The sequence below is a fragment of the Neophocaena asiaeorientalis genome, unplaced genomic scaffold, assembly GCF_003031525.2.
Source record: "Neophocaena asiaeorientalis asiaeorientalis breed wild unplaced genomic scaffold, Neophocaena_asiaeorientalis_V1.1 scaffold395, whole genome shotgun sequence".
Classification (NCBI taxonomy): Eukaryota; Metazoa; Chordata; class Mammalia; order Artiodactyla; family Phocoenidae; genus Neophocaena; species Neophocaena asiaeorientalis.
Window position 1 is genome coordinate 633,957 of NW_020172274.1, and position 18,219 is coordinate 652,175.

At 39.9% G+C, this 18,219-nt stretch overlaps 1 pseudogene across 1 annotated transcript in view; it reads right to left on the bottom strand.

Moving 5' to 3' along the window:
- Positions 1-321: 321 nt before the first annotated feature.
- LOC112412039 (uncharacterized) overlaps positions 322-18,219 on the bottom strand; it is a 33,611-nt pseudogene continuing 15,713 nt past the window's right edge. Inside the window, exons 2-3 of the transcript XR_003005725.1 lie at positions 9,760-11,176; positions 322-414 (exon numbers count right to left, since the gene is read on the bottom strand). The product of XR_003005725.1 is annotated as an uncharacterized LOC112412039 (transcript). The remainder of the gene's footprint in view (positions 415-9,759; positions 11,177-18,219) is intronic.

Consider the following 18,219-nt stretch of genomic DNA (forward strand, 5'->3'; position numbering starts at 1 on the left):
GGGTTGTGGAATCTGTGAACCCCTTGAAATGTTTGCGAATTTTGCATAAACATTTTTTGGTATACACTTCAAAGGAGCCTGTAATGTCTGTAAGCTAAGAACCACTGTTTCAAGGCCTCGTTACTAAAGCTAATTGCCACATTTCACTCCTTTGTATCATCTTAAATGCCATTATAATATCAAGTATATCATAAATGTTTCTTGGTTGCTTAAGCGAGAATCAGAAGCTTCATCTTGTTAAAGATGTCATCTTATAGGCAAAAGGGACAGATTTCTAAAAGCGGGACTCTATGATATAATCAATCAGAAGAATCTACCTGCCTAGAAGGGTCCAGGTCTGGGTTTTTGTCCTTGCTTTCCTGAGGAATGATTCTGTGTGTGTTACTTCTCCTCTCTGGGTTGCAGCTTCTTCATCTGTGAAATTAATATTTGAATTAAATAAACCCAGATGCCTTCAAACTTTAAAACAATTCTATTCTGTGTAAAAGATTATTAAACCTCTTAGAGAGATGATCTCCCACAAAATTTTAGAATGTATTATAAAAACAAAGCATCACAAGCTAGCCTTATTTTAAAATTTATTTTTAGAGAAGTTTAGTTTGAGGACATGCCATCGGCTAGTGATTTCCCAATGTACTCTGAGGGCTATAAGGTGCCACATTACCATCTATGGCAGGGTTGAGGAGAGGCCCCAGATGGGACAAAGAGACAGAAGGTAAGAGCCTCACATCTCACATCTCACTTCTACCAGAGTAGCCTGCTTAAAAATCTGCTTTATACACTAGGTTTCCGGGTGAGATTCTGTTTGTAGAAAGTGTTTCATAATTTTAATTAGTCTCTGTTGATATCTATGTGGGGGAAAAAAAGGAAAAAGAGATTAGGTTAATCACTGTATTTAAACATCCATCTTTGAAAAGGCACTGGAAACAGTCAGAAGCCCTAAGCCTTGTTTCCTATTTTGTCATTTATTCGCTGTGTCACATCAGGCATGTTAGATAGTCTTTCTGAATCTTTGTTCTCAAATATAGAATGATGATAATATCTTTCCCACAGGATAATTGTAAGAATTAAATGAAATAATATTTGTGAAAGTGTTTTGTAAATGGGGAAGCATTATAAAGATGGTGAGTGGGTCTTTAGTGGTGAGCTCCAGGGCTCTGCATTTTGTCCTGACCATTGTAGCATCTTTTTCCATCTGAATTATGTCATAGAAAGTAAGGGTGATCAAATTTGCAGATGAACCAAAGTTATGGGGTGGAGTTCTAAAAGACTTAGCAGGTTACAGAGTCCCAAAAGTGACTGAGGGTAAAACTTTGGGAAAAATACAAAGTCTTGTTCTTCAGTTCAAAAAGTCAATTGTCCAAGGGTAAGATAGGGAAAAATGTGGCCCACGATCAGTTCAAATAAAAAAGACTAAGGAATTTTACTTGACTTCAAGTTCATTATGAGCCAATATAGTGTTGTGAAATGGTTGACAAATAAGTGATCCAATTGTCTTAATCTGTTTGGACTGTTATAACAAAATACCACAGACTGGGTGACTTATAAACAACAGAAATTCATTTCTCACGGTTCTGGAGACTAGGAAGTCTAAGATCAAGGCGCCAGCACGGTTGCGGTCTGGTGAAGGTCCTCTTCCTGTTCCTAGCTGCCACCTTCTGGCTGTGTCCTCACATGGTCTAAGGGACAAGGGATCTCTCTGGAGCCCTAAGAACACTAATGTCATCATGAAGGTCCCATTCTCGCGACCTAAGCACCTCCCTCCCAAAGGACCCACCTCCTAATACCATCTCCTTTGGTGGTTAGGATTCAACATATGAATTTTGGGAGGACACATTCAGACCATAGCACTAATATTCTTATGTATTTATAGAAGTACTGTGCCACCAGCTCTTGGCTTTGATTAGCATCCTTCTAGCTGCTGCAAATAGTCACTCCAGCAAGTTGAGCACATCCTCAGGAAGCTAGATGGCGAAAATCTGGAAGGTTTCCAATGGGAAACATTGCAAGAAGATTTTGGGGGAGGGACATATCAAGGAGGTCTTAAAAGATCTAAGAGGTTTTAAATGGTGTTACAAGCTATTATGGAGGGAAAGGTTTGGAATTGTTTTATTGTTTTCAGAGGTTAATCTCAGGAAAACCTGGGGAATGCCCTGGCGGTCCAGTGGTTCGGACTCGATGCTTTCACTGCGGTGGCCTGGGCTCAATCCTTGGTCGGGGAACTAAGATCCTGCAAGCTGTGTGGTGTGGCCAAAAACAAAAACAAAAACAAAAAACTCAGGAAAAACTTTAAACAGTGAGAGTAATCTAAAGGGGAAAGTGTTGGCTGATTGAAGTAGTGAGAATTCCATTAGGGAACTGTTCAAACAGAGTCTAGACAGCACCTTCCGAGGGTTGCTACCCATCAGAAGGAAGGGTTTAAGAAGAGATTACTAAGCTTTCATCACATCTAAGGTACTACTTCTATAAGAGCATTCAGTATCCCATTGGAGAATGATTTGCTTCATTAAATTTTTTTCCATAATAAAAGAATATGGATTTTGAAATTGGCAAACTGGAGTTTGCTATAGTGTGTTATTCTGGGTGTTGTTTAACCTCTGTAAACATCAGTTACAACATCACTAACACAGAGATGGTTAGTCATTTCTGTGTTGTTGTGAAGATTACACAGCATTGGTAAAGGATGCTTAATGGTGCCTGGTTTTAGTAATGGCTCAAAGCTGGTAACTTTTATCACAATATTATTTGTTCCTCTTATTTTCTACATGCATTTTATTTCTTCTCCTAAGAGATTCCTTTCAGGTGACTCTATTGAACCCATAAGACACAAATGATGTTAAGTAGGTAAAATGGTGACTCACATGAGTCTCGGAGAAAAAATTTGCCCTGTAGGTCATGGGGGTGGGGAGAGGGTACCATATCATGTTTTGTGTTTGCATCAGGGTTTCCTCTTAAATGGAGGAAACCTGTGGAACAACATTTTTGTCCTGAAATATAACCTGATTTTCCTGCCCATCAAGACCAGAACTAGACCAACCTGACTGATTTTTTTCTTTGTTTAAAGTTTTAGACAATAAAATATCCTATTAAAAATTTAATGACTGGGACTTCCCTGGTGGTCCAGTGGGTAAGACTCTGAGCTCCCAATGCAGGGGGCCTGGGTTTGATCCCTGGTTGGTGAACTAGATCCCACATGCATGACACAACTAAGAGTTCGCACACTGCAACTAAGAAGTCCACATGCCACAACTAAGAGTCTGCATGCTGCAACTAAGAAGCAGTTTACTATTCTTAGAAGAAGATAAAAACATGAGATTCCCCCATGTTTGGGGAAGAGGCCAAGAGAATTCTCTTTAATAGCAGTAGAGGGAAGTATTAAAGTTACTAGGTTTCCATAGATGGTCACAGGTTAGCATTTCATCTTATTTAGAAGGTAATAGATAAACACTGCATGTGAGGAGGCACTAGGATAATTCTGACTAAAGATCTTATACAAAAAGAGGATTATCAAACTTTCAAAAGAAGCAAAAAAGACAATATAACACTCTTAGGTTTAGATAAGGCTTGACTTCAAATAAAATTTTTTTCCCATTTTTCTGTCTTCTTCTGCATCAGTGAACATTTATTGAGCATGACATTCTGTGAGGCACAAGTATGTTCCAGAACAGAGATGAACTGGCACTTTGGCTGGTGGGTGTGAGAGCAGTAGAGGTATTTTTGCCCCAGAAAAATTGCTTTGGACGTGCCATCTTGAGCTTTTTTCCTTCTTTCTTTTTCTAGTCCTTCAAATTTTCTTGTTCAATATTCTACTTATATTCATTCCCAAATTCTCTTTATAATCTTTTCAGAGATCTTGAATCCAAAGTGATAACTTTAGTTTAGAATTCCTAATGGACATCCTTCGATCTTATAATAGAGCTGAAAGGGCAGGGATGCAATATTTGAGTAGCAAACGGTCACCCAGGAAACTGCCATTCTGTATCAGTAATAATAGCGGATATTTATTGAGCAACTTATGTCCCAGAACTTTATATGTATTACCTTAGACAGTTCACTTAACAACATTATAATAGAGGCACTATTTCTATACCCATTTTACAAATGAGGAAACTGAGGCATTGGGAAATTTCAATATTAACCCAAAGTCTCACAGTTAATGTAGAGCACACACTCTTAATTACTACTCCGCCAGGCTGCCTCTGTATGCAAAGACCTCTGGTTACAACCTGGCAAATCACCATGCATGCATGCATGCATCCATCCATCCATCCATCTATCCATCCAGTCAAATATTCAGTAAGCATGTACTAGGGATATAAACTATGAATAAGACTGACGTACTCACTCTCCTCAGGCCACTTTCTAGAGAAGAGAGACAATTACACAAGTGTCCTACACAGTGCGATAAGTGCTATGATAGGGAAGTGTAGGGTACTCTGGGGCATAGAAAGAGGCTCTAACCCAGCCTAGAAGGGGGTATCAGGACAGGCAGGTCAAAAAGATGAACCAGTTTGCAAGGCAGAAATAGAGACACAGACATAGAGAACAAACGTATGGACATCAAGGGGAGAAATGAGGGGTGGGATGAATTGGGAGATTGGGATTGACATATAAACTAATATGTATAAAATAGATAACTAATGAGAACCTGCTGTGTAGCACAGGGAACTCCACTTCGCTGTACACTAGAAACTAACAACATTGTAAAACAGCTAAACCCCAATTTAAAAAAGAGTTCTGTCCTCATCACGGTGTGTGCTTTGACTATTTTGTAACAAAAAGCATATAAGGTAACCTCAAGAAAGAAAGGTCTTTGAAAGGTCTTTGACCTTTCTCAGGAAAGAAAGGTCGGTGTTGTTCCCCCAGTACTTGGCACATAGTGGCTGCTCAATTAAAATCTGTTAACTAAATGAATGAGAATTCTAATGCTCCATAATAGCTCCTTTATAACAGGGAGGTTTTTGACTTATTTCTAATTTGATTCAAATGCTTCTCCTCAAGCCTGAAATAAATGTTCCCTTTTGACTTAAAAAAAAAAAAAAACCAAGTCTTTGCTCCCTTTTAAGCCATTTTCTAAAAGTTCTATTTCAGGAGATCTGCCACACCCATTATATTTTACTAGAACAATGTGTCCTCAGGTATCTTTTAAGCCAGGTGCCCTGAGGAGAGATTCTAGGATGGTCTGGGAAAGCAGAGGCTCTCTGGTTGCTTTTCTCCTTTTTTCCAGTTGATCTGTGGGGTTCCATGCTCTGTTATGTAGTTCTGAAAGATTTGTTCTCCTTTCACCTTTCCAGAGTGTCCTAGAAATTTTTCTTTCTCTCAAACTCTCCCCCACCCTCTTCACTCTTTCAAAAGGTGTTAGCTTTGGGAAAGTGGTCCTTAATTATTTACCACACAATCCTCTGGCAGACTACACGAATCCAGGACAAAGCAAGAGAGAAAGGCCACGAGAAAACTGAAAGCCCAGGCTAATGGTTTCCCATAACAAGAATTTTTGTTGTCATAAGGCGGTGTTTTATTTAGGTTGTAGTTCTTTAGAAAAGACATGAAGTTATGTCTTCCTCGTGCTTGCTTGGAATGTTGGGGCTAGTGTAATATTTTCTTTGGTGAAACAGCAGTAAATCCAAGGTAGTAAAACAATGCTGACGGGAAGGGGAAACCAAAGCTCCTCGGGGGAGAAGTTAACTTGGAGCAGGTAATCCTTACAGCCCATCCCATACGTGACCTTTATATTATCTAATTACATAATTTTACTTCCTAGCCTGATGCCACAGTTTAAAATTGTACCTCATTCCCTTCCCTGCTTAGTTTTTCTCCAGAGCCCTTATCTCCTACTCATACACTGTATAATTCACTTAAAAATTATGTATTTATATGACAGCCCCTCTAGAATTTGAGCCCCTGAAGGGTAGGAATTTTTGTCTGTTTTGTTTATTACTCATCCAGGGCCTAGAATTGTCCTGGTGCAGGGTAGATGCACAATAAATATGTTGAATTAAAGCATTATTAATCCTAATCAAAGCAATATTAATAAGTAATAACTATGATCAGGTTTTTCCTACATGTACTTAATTTATAGACAACTGGTTGGACATTTAAAATTATCTTTTAGAAATCTGACAAGATATGACAATAGGATCTCTACAAAAGCTTTGATGGTGGAAAGCTGCGTGAAACCCATTTTCATCAGCATGGTATGCTCTTCTAAACTTGTGCATGGAAGGATAAACTTGGCCTGGAGAGAATGGAAAATCTTGAGGTTTCCTGATGCAGGTAGACTTATTTGAATCCCTAAAGCTAAAGCTATACTTTGGCTCAGTGTACTCATAACTGTTGCTGGCAACAAGTTCAGGTGTTGCTTATACCCCCCATGAAACTCAGACTCACTAATTTTATATTCCTATTTATGGACAAAGCATTATCATCCAATTCCACAGTTCTTTACAGGATCAGGTAGTTTATGGGAACACAAAATATAGAAGATGAATAGAGGAGAATATTAATTATTTGGGAGCTTCTATATTTGAGATTATTATAATCACTGGAGATGCTTCCTAGCAGTGACATGTCAGTGTGTTCTGAGTACTACAGTGGCCGCTCCAGCTCTTCCTTTACCCCCAAGACTTCTACTTCCGGGCCAATCTAGTGCAAGTGAAACCGGGTTAGTCTTCGTGGCAGACAAGTACACTTTTGGCTGAGATTCAGGTACCCTCCCTCTCTCACCCATTGTGGGCTCTCTCAACAACTGGCCTAAAGAACTGATAAAGAACTAGACTTATCTAGAAACAGGAGGAACAGCTGGCCTCGCTGAGCTTGGATTAATATAATGAGTGGATGAGTCCAAAAAGTTAGGGCATTGCAAACAAATTCTCTATAAGACTGCATCAATGACATTTGACATTTCTAAACAGAGAAAAGCTTGGGCAGGTGTGTAAACATATACAAATCATATAATATGTATCCCCTGTGTCACTCAATTATTTCATCTATCTCATGTGGCCCTTAGGAAAGATCTTCACACAAACTATTGGTCTGGTGGTACATGAAGATTCATGAACTCCAAGTTCTAAACCCACATGTTCTTTTAACAGCTTTATTGAGATATAATTCAAACACCATACAATTCACCCAGAGCACACAATTCAGTGGTTTTTAGTATACTCAAAGTTATGCAACGATTACTAATCAATTTTAGACCATTTTTGTTAACCCCAAAAGATGCCTTGTACCCTTTAGCAGTGACTCCCTATTCCTGCTCATTGCCACTCCCATCCCCTCCAGCCATAGGCAACCACTAATCTACTTTCTGTCTCTATAGGTTTGCCTATTGTGGATGTTATATAAATGGAATCACACAATATATAGTCTTTCACTTAGCATAATCTTTTCGATGTTCATCCATGCCATAGTACATATCAGTACTTTATTCCTTTTTATTGCTGAATAATATTCCATCATTCCATTCCGTATCTCATTTTATCTATCCATTCATCAGTCAATGGATGCTTGGGTTATCTTCACTTTTTGGCTATTATGAATAATGCTTCAGTGAACATTTGTGTACAAGTTCTTACAGGGACCTAGATTTTCAGTTCTCTTGGATAATACCTAGGAGTGGAATTATATGGGTTATACGGCTGGGTTATATGGTAACTCTATGTTCAACTTTTTGAGGAACTACCAACTTATCTTCCACAGCAACTCACCCATTTTACATTCCCACCAGCAATATATGCTGGTTCTAATTTCTCCACCTCCTCTCCAACAATTGTTATTTTCTTTCTTTTTGATTATAGCCATTTTGGTTGATGTGAAGCGGTATCTTGTGTTTTTGATATTCATTTCCCTAATGACTAAATGATAGTAAGAACCTCTTCGGTGATTGGCCGTTTGTACCTCTTCTTTAGAGAAATGTCTAAAATCCCTTGCCCATTTTTAAATGGGTTATTTGTCTTTTAGTTGTTGAGTTTTTCCTCTTTTGCATTAAGAATGCGGGATGGTTGGAAGGAGAGCCTCAGATGTTTCACATGCTTTTGCCTACGGTAGAGCTTCTGCAACACTGGTGGTGAATGAGATGCTTGTGGCCTGCTTTCCCAGGGATATACCATAGCCCTATGCTGGGATCTAGGCTGAGAGGGAGTCCTGTGTTCTTGGCTGTACCCCCCCTCAGAGTGGAGCACCATCACATCCAGGTGGAATTGGCAGGGAAGTGAGTTGTGGTTCAAAATCCAAACTCTTGCTGTTCTTATGGAAATGTAGTGGATTGTCTTGAACAAAATTTTCTACATTTGTTGTATTTCCTCAGGACAATTTCTAGAGACTAAATAGTTGTGTACCTACAATTTTCAACCGTAATTTTAAAGTTATAGTATTGTTGTTTTGCTAAGGGGTGGGTTCACAGAGCTCCTTATACCACCATTCTGGAAGTTGAGTCCCATTTGGATAATTTTTAATGAAGATTTTGCATCTTGTATACTTGGTGGTAAAATAGTTTATACTGACATAGTAGATATAGAATTACAAAGGACAGTTTTTTACAAAAGTATTTGCAAATTTACAAACAGTGGATTAAGAAAACCAGTTGAAGTTGAGAACTGGTTGACTTTCAACTTCATATCCACTAAATTTCTAGAATGCCCACCCATTTGGTTTGACGAACCACTGTTAATTTATTGTTATTAAATAGTTGTATAGAAATCTTTGGGTAATGAGGGTGACAGTACATTTCATATGTTTGTTGTTGCTCTAGGAATCTATGTGCAAAACCATCACAGCCATTGAAACAGTCATCAGAATGATGCCTGTTTTAAAAAGCATAGAAATAATTTAGACGTGAAAATCAAATTATTCAAACCTCATTAGTTTTATGCACTAATCTAAAAAATTCACAAGCAAAACTGATCATGTATTTCTTAACTTTTGTTTAATTCAAAAGAACTACTGGGCCACAAAGTCTTGTAGAAAAACAATTTTCCCAACTTCCCTGGTGCATTTATTTGTAGTTTTAAGGCTAAGATTTACATTTAACAATTCTTCAAATTCTTTATTTGATCAAGGGCTGGGTTCATATGTTCATTGCCAACCAGTTGAATGTCATTTTAGTTGAAACAGATCTAGAATTTCTGCTCTTATCTAAACCCTTCTTTATTATACCACATCCCCACCCGCATGTCAAAGTTATCTATATGTACCTTTCTCCTTGGGTTTAGAAGTCTAGTTACTTATAAATGAACACAATCATCTTTAAGAAAATACATCCTGCGTAATAATCATGAAAAAATGTTAAAATGTATTCCTTGTTGGGAACTCTTCACGTTTTGGTCAGTTGACTTGTGTGTATTATTGGCTCAAGTAGCTTATGGGCAAAAAATATTGTATAAGAGCATGAAACAAGATAAAGATGAATATTTAAGAATGAAATCAAGCACCTCCCAATGACATGTCTCTGAATAGTTATTACTGAACTACACAAAGATAAATAATGAAAGTAATTAACAAAGTAATTTTCTCTTCTTCTGGCTGGGAAAGTTTTAATAATAAAGTTTGACTTCTGTTGAGTGAAACATCTTAGTTTCTAACATAGTTAAAGGCAAATGGAAAAGCCCATTCAATTCTTAAAAAATTTTAACGCAGTTAAATAATAAGCTGGTACATTGCATTATGGCTTGGTATTATTTTTTCTTTATAAAGACAGGAATTCTATCCTTCTAAAGCTACTTTACAGTTCAAGCAGATATTTGGAAGATGGAAGATGCTTACCTCCCAGTTGGGTGTATCTCCTTGCGGCTTAGGTGAGCACCAGTGCTTTGGCTTCTCCCCAACTGCTGCGAGCTTCCCACTGCGCTGGGCGCCTCGAGGCTCCAAGAGTTAGGTGTTTGGCCCCGCCCTCTGCACTATTGCTAAAACTCCAATTCTGCCAGACTGATTCCGGTGATTAATTATTGACAAAAGGAAAACACTCCCAGGCAAACTTGTGTCCAACCGCACTGCTCCCAACGACTCCTTCCAGAAGAGAATGCCGGCTGCACCACTCCCCTCCCCCCTTGCTCTATGGTCCCAACTTCCCACACGCTGCCACTCTCAGTCCTGGGCGACCAGGCTCGTCCTCGGAGGAATGCAGCCCAGCGACTTCTACATTTTAAAATTTGGTTTCCTGTAGCTCGTTAGCACTTCTCCGGGGAAGAGCCTCTCAGGAGGGGGTGCTTTCCGGATGCAGGGGAAGCCGGGGCTCTGAGAGCAACGGAGCAGGCTAAGGCGTCGCTGTCACCTCCGGCTGCTGCAGTAAAACCCCGAGTCGCGGCGGGGATGGGCAGGAGGGGGTGGGGAGGCGCCCTCCCCCTCGCTCGGATCGGAGCCCCGACGCTACCGGAGGGGCACGTACTTCGGTGGTAGTGGTGGGAGCGGGCAGATAAACAGGAGGCGAAGGTGGGAGCTTTGGGGCTTTAGCCTAAGCCAACGTCAACCTGCCCAGGGAAAGCCTGCGCCCAGCATCCATCGATCTGCAGACTTCGGCAAGGGGGTGAAGCCGGGCGGATGCTGAGGACTGCGGTCTGAAACTCAGCGGCAAGCTGCGAAGTGAGCCCAGGGCTCCGGGCCGGGGCGGCAGTCGGCCCAGCAGGCATCCCACCGCATTCGTCTGTCAAAAACGGAAGAAAACAAACCCTTTTAGCTTTGGCAGTTAATTTTGGTGCCTTTGAACGTGCAAAACGCCTCTCCCCGCCCCACTCCCTCCATCCAGCACCTTCCCCCCTCCCCGTTGGCTGGGCGGTTAATCGTTGAAAGGCTGGACCCCCTCGGGGAAGCAGATGGAAGGATCGTGCCTAGCGAACTTGTGTGTGCTCACTCACAAGTGAAGAGAATTTGGGGCCGGACTGCGGCAGGAAGGCAAATTGGGGAGAGAGGGCTGGGAGGTTCGTTGCCTACACTCGCGGCGCAGGCTGCCGCGGCTCCCGGACCGGCGACCCCAGCGCTCGCGCTCGGCGCTCAATTATCTTCCCGGGGAGGCGCGGGACCGCGAAGAGCATCTTTCCTGAAAACCAGCGTCCAGAACACCATCGATTCCTTTTCTACCAAGGACACAGTGCTTAGATTGAACGCCGCGGCTGCTTGCTGAGAGCGCAGAGGACCTTGAGGCTCCTAGCCCCGATATCTCTGTAGCCGAGACTCTGCCCAAGACCTAGTGGGGTCCAGGGCGAAAGAGTCTTTTGATTAATGAGCATTCGGGCAACATCTGCCCGTCAGCCCCCATGGCCTAAGGAGGACACGTTGCACACGCTCGGCCTCATTGTGTTGAAGCGCGAATTTTAGCTGCGGGCAGGTTTCCGTTCACTTCACAACGCGCTTCCAGCAGGTTCCAACCTGCCGGTGCAACGAAGAGAGAGATTCATGTAACTGGGTGGGGGTTACTGCAAGCCGTGGGGAGGTGTCCCCAAAGGAAGCCGAAAGTGGTTGGGGCCAGGGAAGGGAACCAATGGAAACCGAGCACCTTGGAGCATCTGTGTTGGCCGTTTTACGCCGTTATCTTTTCTGTGTCTTGTATCTAAATAGTAGCAACCTCTGCTAATATTTTTTATTTACCACTTTATGTTGTTCACATTCCTTATCTTCTGGCTTCTCCTGACAAACCTTGTCATGTTGGCAGCACAAGTATGACCACCCCCATTGGGAGATGAGGAAATAGAAACCCTGAGGAGTGACTTGTTCAGGTCGCCAAGCCCCTACTGCGGTGGTGTCAATACTATTTACACTGGTTTTTAGGTCTCATTATTCATTATCTAGTTTTCTTATCAGATTGTGACATGCCTACCCCCATACTCCCCGTGATTGTACATTTGTGGGAGTATAGAAATAGGTCTCTTCCTGCCCAAAGTTTGTGAAATGGCTATGAGACCTTGCAATTATTTGAACTGTAGGTGGGGAAAAACTGCTATAGCTTGCAGAAGCATCTAGGCCATTAAAAATAATCTTAAATGACATATGTAATATAACCACACACAGATACACCTTTATGTATATCTTTGCACCCCCAAATGGAGAATAGGTTTTTTTTTTTTTTTTTTTAATAAATTTATTTATTTTTGGCTGTGTTGGGTCTTCATCTCTGTGAGAGGGTTTTCTCTAGTTGTGGCAAGCAGGGGCCACTCTTCATCGCGGTGCGCGGGCCTCTCACTGTCGCGGCCTCTCGTTGCGGAGCACAGGCTCCAGATGCGCAGGCTCAGTAGTTGTGGCTCACGGGCCCAGTTGCTCTGCGGCATGTGGGATCTTCCCAGACAGGGCTCGAACCCATATCCCCTGCATTGGCAGGCAGCTTCTCAACCACTGTGCCACCAGGGAAGCCCCGGTGTTTTTTTTTTTATTACAAACAGAACATTCTCAAAACTTAACTAGATCACAAAATAAAGATGGACACTTTTTTTATTAGGTAGACATATTTTAAGTGGCAGAAATCATACACAGCTCATTTCCCCCTGATTGACATAGCACAATTGGAAATTTAAGAATACTTTAAACGTAGGTTAAAGGGAAACACAAATGGGAAGCTACATTAGAAACAGAAGAAAAACAAAAATCCTACATAAAATCAGGAGAGTATAGAAAAGCCATACAACGTTCAATGTATTTATTGCAAAACAAGGTACAAACCAAGAAGCTCAGAAGAAATTACAAAAAATTGTGTTAACTCATGTTAAAAATAAAAGCAGAGGGCTTCCCTGGTGGCGCAGTGGTTGAGAGTCCGCCTGACGATGCAGGGGACACGGGTTCGTGCCCCGGTCCGGGAAGATCCTACATGCCGCGGAGCGGCTGGGCCCGTGAGCCATGGCCCCTGAGCCTGCGCGTTCGGAGCCTGTGCTCCGCAACAGGAGAGGCCACAACAGTGAGAGGCCCGCGTACTGCAAAAAAATAATAATAATAAATAAAAGCAGAAATTAATGAAATAGAAAAATAAAAAGGAGAACTGATCAATGAAATTAAAAACTTATTTATTGCAAAGAACAAGAAAAAAATCAAGAAACAAAGGTACAAGCAACATTAGAAAAGTGGTATATAGCCACAGATGAGTTGGATATTAAAAACAAAACAAAGAAAAGATAATGTTATTTTTCCTACAGAGAGGATCCTCCCTTTGTGCTGATAACTAGAAATAGTGAGATAACAAATGGTTAAGACATACCACAGCTTATAGAAAAGGGAATAAGATTTGAAGAAGCAGGCAAAATTTTTTAGAATGTAAGAATGTTAAGAATATAAAGTAATTCTAATTGTATCAACTGAACATTTGGAACCAGGCCTTTCATCATCATTATCATAAAGCAGCTGTTGAAGAACTAAAGGACACATGCTTGCTGCAGTAGAAAACTTTATAAAGTAATCAAAGTTAAAAGTAATAAAAGACTATATGCTCTCAAGGTAACCTGGGAAGTTTGAGGACAGATATTACAGGGAAAAGAATAAGATCACTTTGTAAAATCTGTATTTATGACCCAGAAAGTTTGTTTGGAATATCTCTGGAGTTCAGAACACCGGGAAGGAGAAAGGACATGATGTGAGAATCCACTGAAAATGACCAGCCTGAAAATGGTCTTACCTCCAGGGGACCAAAATTAATAGCCTGAAATGTGAGTTTTCTCAAGCTCCAAACCTGCCCAGGGTGGCATGGTAGAAAGAGTATGTACTTTGGGGCAAAGTCTGGTTCTACTAACATCTTTTCTACTAAGAAACTGTAGTCTGAGACAACTTGTCTAGTATTTCTGTACCTTAGTTTTCTCATCTATGAAGTGGAAATAATATTGCCTCCATGGGGTTCTTCTGAAAAATTAAAAGAGCCACTGTTTACAAAGTAATTGTATAGTTCTCTATCTCCCCCACTCCCTACTCCTCCCCTCCGTCCCCCAATTCCTCCTTCTCTAAACACCATCTTTCAGGATCTCCTCTTCTGTCCATTGACATCTCTCCTACTTTGTTAGTAAGACTCTATCTTCCTTCCCTTCCTTTCAGTGACCCAGCTACCTCCTCCATGACTTTTTAGCAATTACGAATCCAAACATCATGACTGAGTACCTTTGGGATGCTTTGGAGAGACACCCCTGAATCTAAAAATACTCAGCTCCTCTCTTATAAAGTGAATGGCAAAAGCAGGATTGTCCTTCCTCCCTCCCTTCCCCCTCCCTCCCTCCCTCTCTTCCTTCCTTCCTTCCTTCTTTCCTAATTCATATATTTTTTGAGTTCCTATGTGGCCGTGTTCTAGCAGAATGAGTGTCATTGCTCCAAATCACTGATTATAATTTAACAGAGATGCAGTGCTTAGGCTGAAGTCTTTAATGGAAAGACCCTAACATTTAACCATTCTTACTTTTAATATTAGAATAAAGATCATAATAGTAATGAGAGTCAGTAGTTTATTCTAAAAATTGGAAAAGCAGTATTTCATTAAGGGACTAATTGTCCCATTAATCATTAACAAACATATGAGATGTATCATAATAGGCACAATTCTTGACCTTAAAAGCTGTTCTTAGCAATAAAGAGACCCCAAGAGAACAACACAGAAATTCCCAGAGCAGCAGTAAGACCAGTTTGACAAAGGTTTTCTGAAGAATTTATTCTAAAGCAGCCTCAAATGCTGCCTTTTTATACAATGTCCAAAGTGTATCTACATCTATTTGGACAAGACAGAGAAGACAATGGAATATCAGAGGAATCAAGAGAAAAGAATAAGGCTCCAACTAACTATATCAGCAATATCTCCCTTTATGTATTAACTCTTATTCTCTTCTATTGATCTTACTATCAGGAGGGGGAAAAGAAAGAAAAGCAGTAACAGATGTGAGTATTTAAAAGCAAGAACAGAAATTTGAAGCAAATTTTATTTACTTCTTTCTGGTTTGCTTTCACTACGTGCAGATTAACCTTCCTTATTTTTTTTAAACATTGTTAGATTAGCACTACTTATTTTTATGATAGCGTGACAAAAAAAGTGATGCCTTTCATTTCAGTAAACAATGTTGCCCTCCATCAGCCACTGGAGCTGCCCCACTGATGTTCCCTGAGGGGAATTCAGGATGGAGAAAAACAGGATACTGGCTCTAGATAATTAAGATGCATATTAAAGAAATAATTTCAGTGAGCCCAGACTCCTGCATCTTCCTGTACATAGAAAAGCACTAGAATCATTAACTTGAGAAGTCTGGGGGGTTTTTGTCTTTTTTTTTCTTTTTGATTAGCAGTAACTTTTGATGTTCTACTACTTGTTTTTATCCCAGCAAAAACTCCTATATATCCTGGCTCCTCACTTACCTCTTTGGAACATTTCTTCAGAGCTATCTGAGAGGTTGTCTACCCAGGCTATAGTCCTCAGTACAGTCACTGAATAAAACATAACTTGCAAATTTTAGGTTGTGTGTTTCTTTTCTTTTTTTTTTTTTCCTGTCGACAGTGGCATAAAATGTTATTATTCTCCCAGAGTAGAACTCTTCATAACACTCAATAGATTTGTAAAGGTATTTGAAAAGATTGTCATATGTTAGTGAAACTTACGTATTTTAGTCTTTGCTGAGTCACCAACTAGTGGTATACCTTTGGCTAAGTCCCTTTAGTAATTTTATATTTATTTATTTCAGAAAAAGTGGATAATTCTGCTTTCCTGTAAAATGGAAAACATTTTTTTCCCTTCCTGGCTATGTTGTTGTAAAGATGCACCAGATATCCTTCATTATCCTATCAATTCTTTTGTTTCAGTTTCCCTCTATCAACATAGAATTTTATTTTCTTCATTAATTAGGCCTGTTCGTTTAGAAACAAACAAACAAACAAAATAGGAAAGTTGTATGGCTGGGGTCTTTGAGCTCTCTGCCAAACTTCAAAAGAAGAATAATGATGATAATGACTATCATTTATTGAACTACAAACACCAAGGTTTTCCATAATCATCTCTTTTTCTTGCTACATGTTTGCAAGGTAGGAGCTTTTATTTTATTTTTATAGACAGTAAACCAAGAATCAGAGAGGTGGTAACTTTTTTTAGGTGACACTTAACCTGCTGTATTGTGCAGGTTAAGAGAACAGATGTTGGAGCCAAACCTCCCATATTTAAATCCCAACGTGACCACTTTCATGAATGAGGAGAGCTAACTTAAATCTCTCTAAAGCCTCAGTTTCCTCATCTGCCATAAAGGATAATAACCATATTGAATTATTTATGTTAATATGCAAAAAGCATGTAGAAGAGAAAATGTCCTATAAGTGTTCACTACTATTGTCTGGAGAGTTCAATGAGATTATAATTCATGTAAATCATGCAGTGTCTGGCCCTTAGACAATGCTAAATATGACGATTTCACTTTTAAAATATTTTATTTTTATAATGTGTATAGTTTTAAACTAGTCTGTCAGGAATATGATTAGTCCCTCCCTCCTTCCCTTTACCCCTCCCTTCCCCCACGATTCTTCCTCCCTATCTTCTGCTCGTCCTCCCTTTTTGTGCCCATAACTATGACTCACTCAACTGTATTGTCTATGAGCTATTTTTTTTTTTTCAGAGGGACCCATTGTTTACCCTAATGTTTCAGACCAACATAAAACATACTTTAATTCAGTATCACATATTCAGGAACAGAACTCTTTACTTCCCCCATCTTTTTAAAAGAATTTTGCTAAAACAGTAGTTGATAAAAAAATAAGAATGTTCAGGTTTAGAAAGTAGAAATTAGCTTAGAGATGAAAACTTCCTATTTTTGAGAAAGATTGATGGATTAAATATAATAACGAGAACTCTCACTATCTGAGATACAGATTGGTCTAAAGTGGCTGTATTAGCCAGGGTTTTCCAAGAAACAGAACCAATTATCTATCTATCTATCTACATATCTATTGAGATATTTATTATAAGAAATTGGCTTACTCATGACTGTGGATGCTGAGGAGTCCCCATATCAAGGTTGGCAAGCTGGAGACCCAGGAGAGCTGATGGTGTAAATTCCTGTCCAAAAGCTGGCAGCCTTGAGACTCCAAAAGAGTTGAATTTCAGTTCAAGTCTGAAGGCAGGAAAAGATCAACCTGCAGCTCAAGCTGTCAGGTAGGAGGAGTTTTAACTCTTACTCAGACTTTTTGTTCTATTGGGTCTTCAACTGATTGGATGAGCCTTCAAAAGAATCCACTATAGGGAGGGCAATCTGCTTTACTCAGTCTATAGATTCTAAGGTTAATCTCAGCCTGAAACACCCTCACTCATAGACACACTCATAATAATGTTTGAACAAATTTCTGGGCATCCCATGGTGAAGCCAAGTTGATACATAAAATTGATCATCACAGTGGCCAAAAATTTTGATTGATCCAACCATTTTGCTTTGGATTTTGACATGTGACTGCATCTCTCCCAGAACAAACTTACTTCACCCTTCCTTTGCTAAGGGATTTATTGCTTCTTTAAGGCTTTTGATTTGACTTCTTTTCTTATCCTTAATCAGTTTGAGTAAGACTCTTCAGCTACAATGAATAGCTATGTAATTAGAAAGGGAGGACTCCGGCCCCATCACTGCCTGCCCGCATTGAGTGAGTTGTCTCCCATCTTCAACAAAACCTCTTTCTCTGACTCAAATTCATAGCTGCCGTAATGTTGTGACATTTTTCTGTGGAGAATTTGGCATTCATTGTGAAGTTATTTTTAATTACTGTGAAATTAAATTTTGGGGCCAGGATTGTATTAGGGATAAAAAGAACAAATCCAGAGTGAAAATAAGGCAACAAGAAAATGCAGATGTCAAGAGTAAACAACAGGAAAAGAAGCTCATGGAAACACAATGGCAACTGGAAATGAAGCCGTGGTCCTTTTTGGGTCATCTGTCCCAGTCTCTAATATCTAATCTAGTGACCTGTATTTGAAATTTGTATGACAGCTGTATGTGAGGCATCAGGAGAATTTGGTGAAGCATCTCACGAACCATGTATTAATCAACCAAGAAATTCTTCCCAGCAGGACTAGACTTTTAAATATCAGGCAGATACAGCATGCCATTGCCTGTGTAAATTAAAACAGAATCTCACCATAACTAGCCACTAAAAGTTTATATTGACCACTTCATCTTTTTATTTTTTAAATGGCTGTCATTTTCTTCTACCTATTATTTTTTTAAAAACAGCATTATTGAGATATAATTCACATACATTTAATTCACTCATTTATAAGATGCAATTCAGTGGTTTTTAGTGTGTCCACAGAGT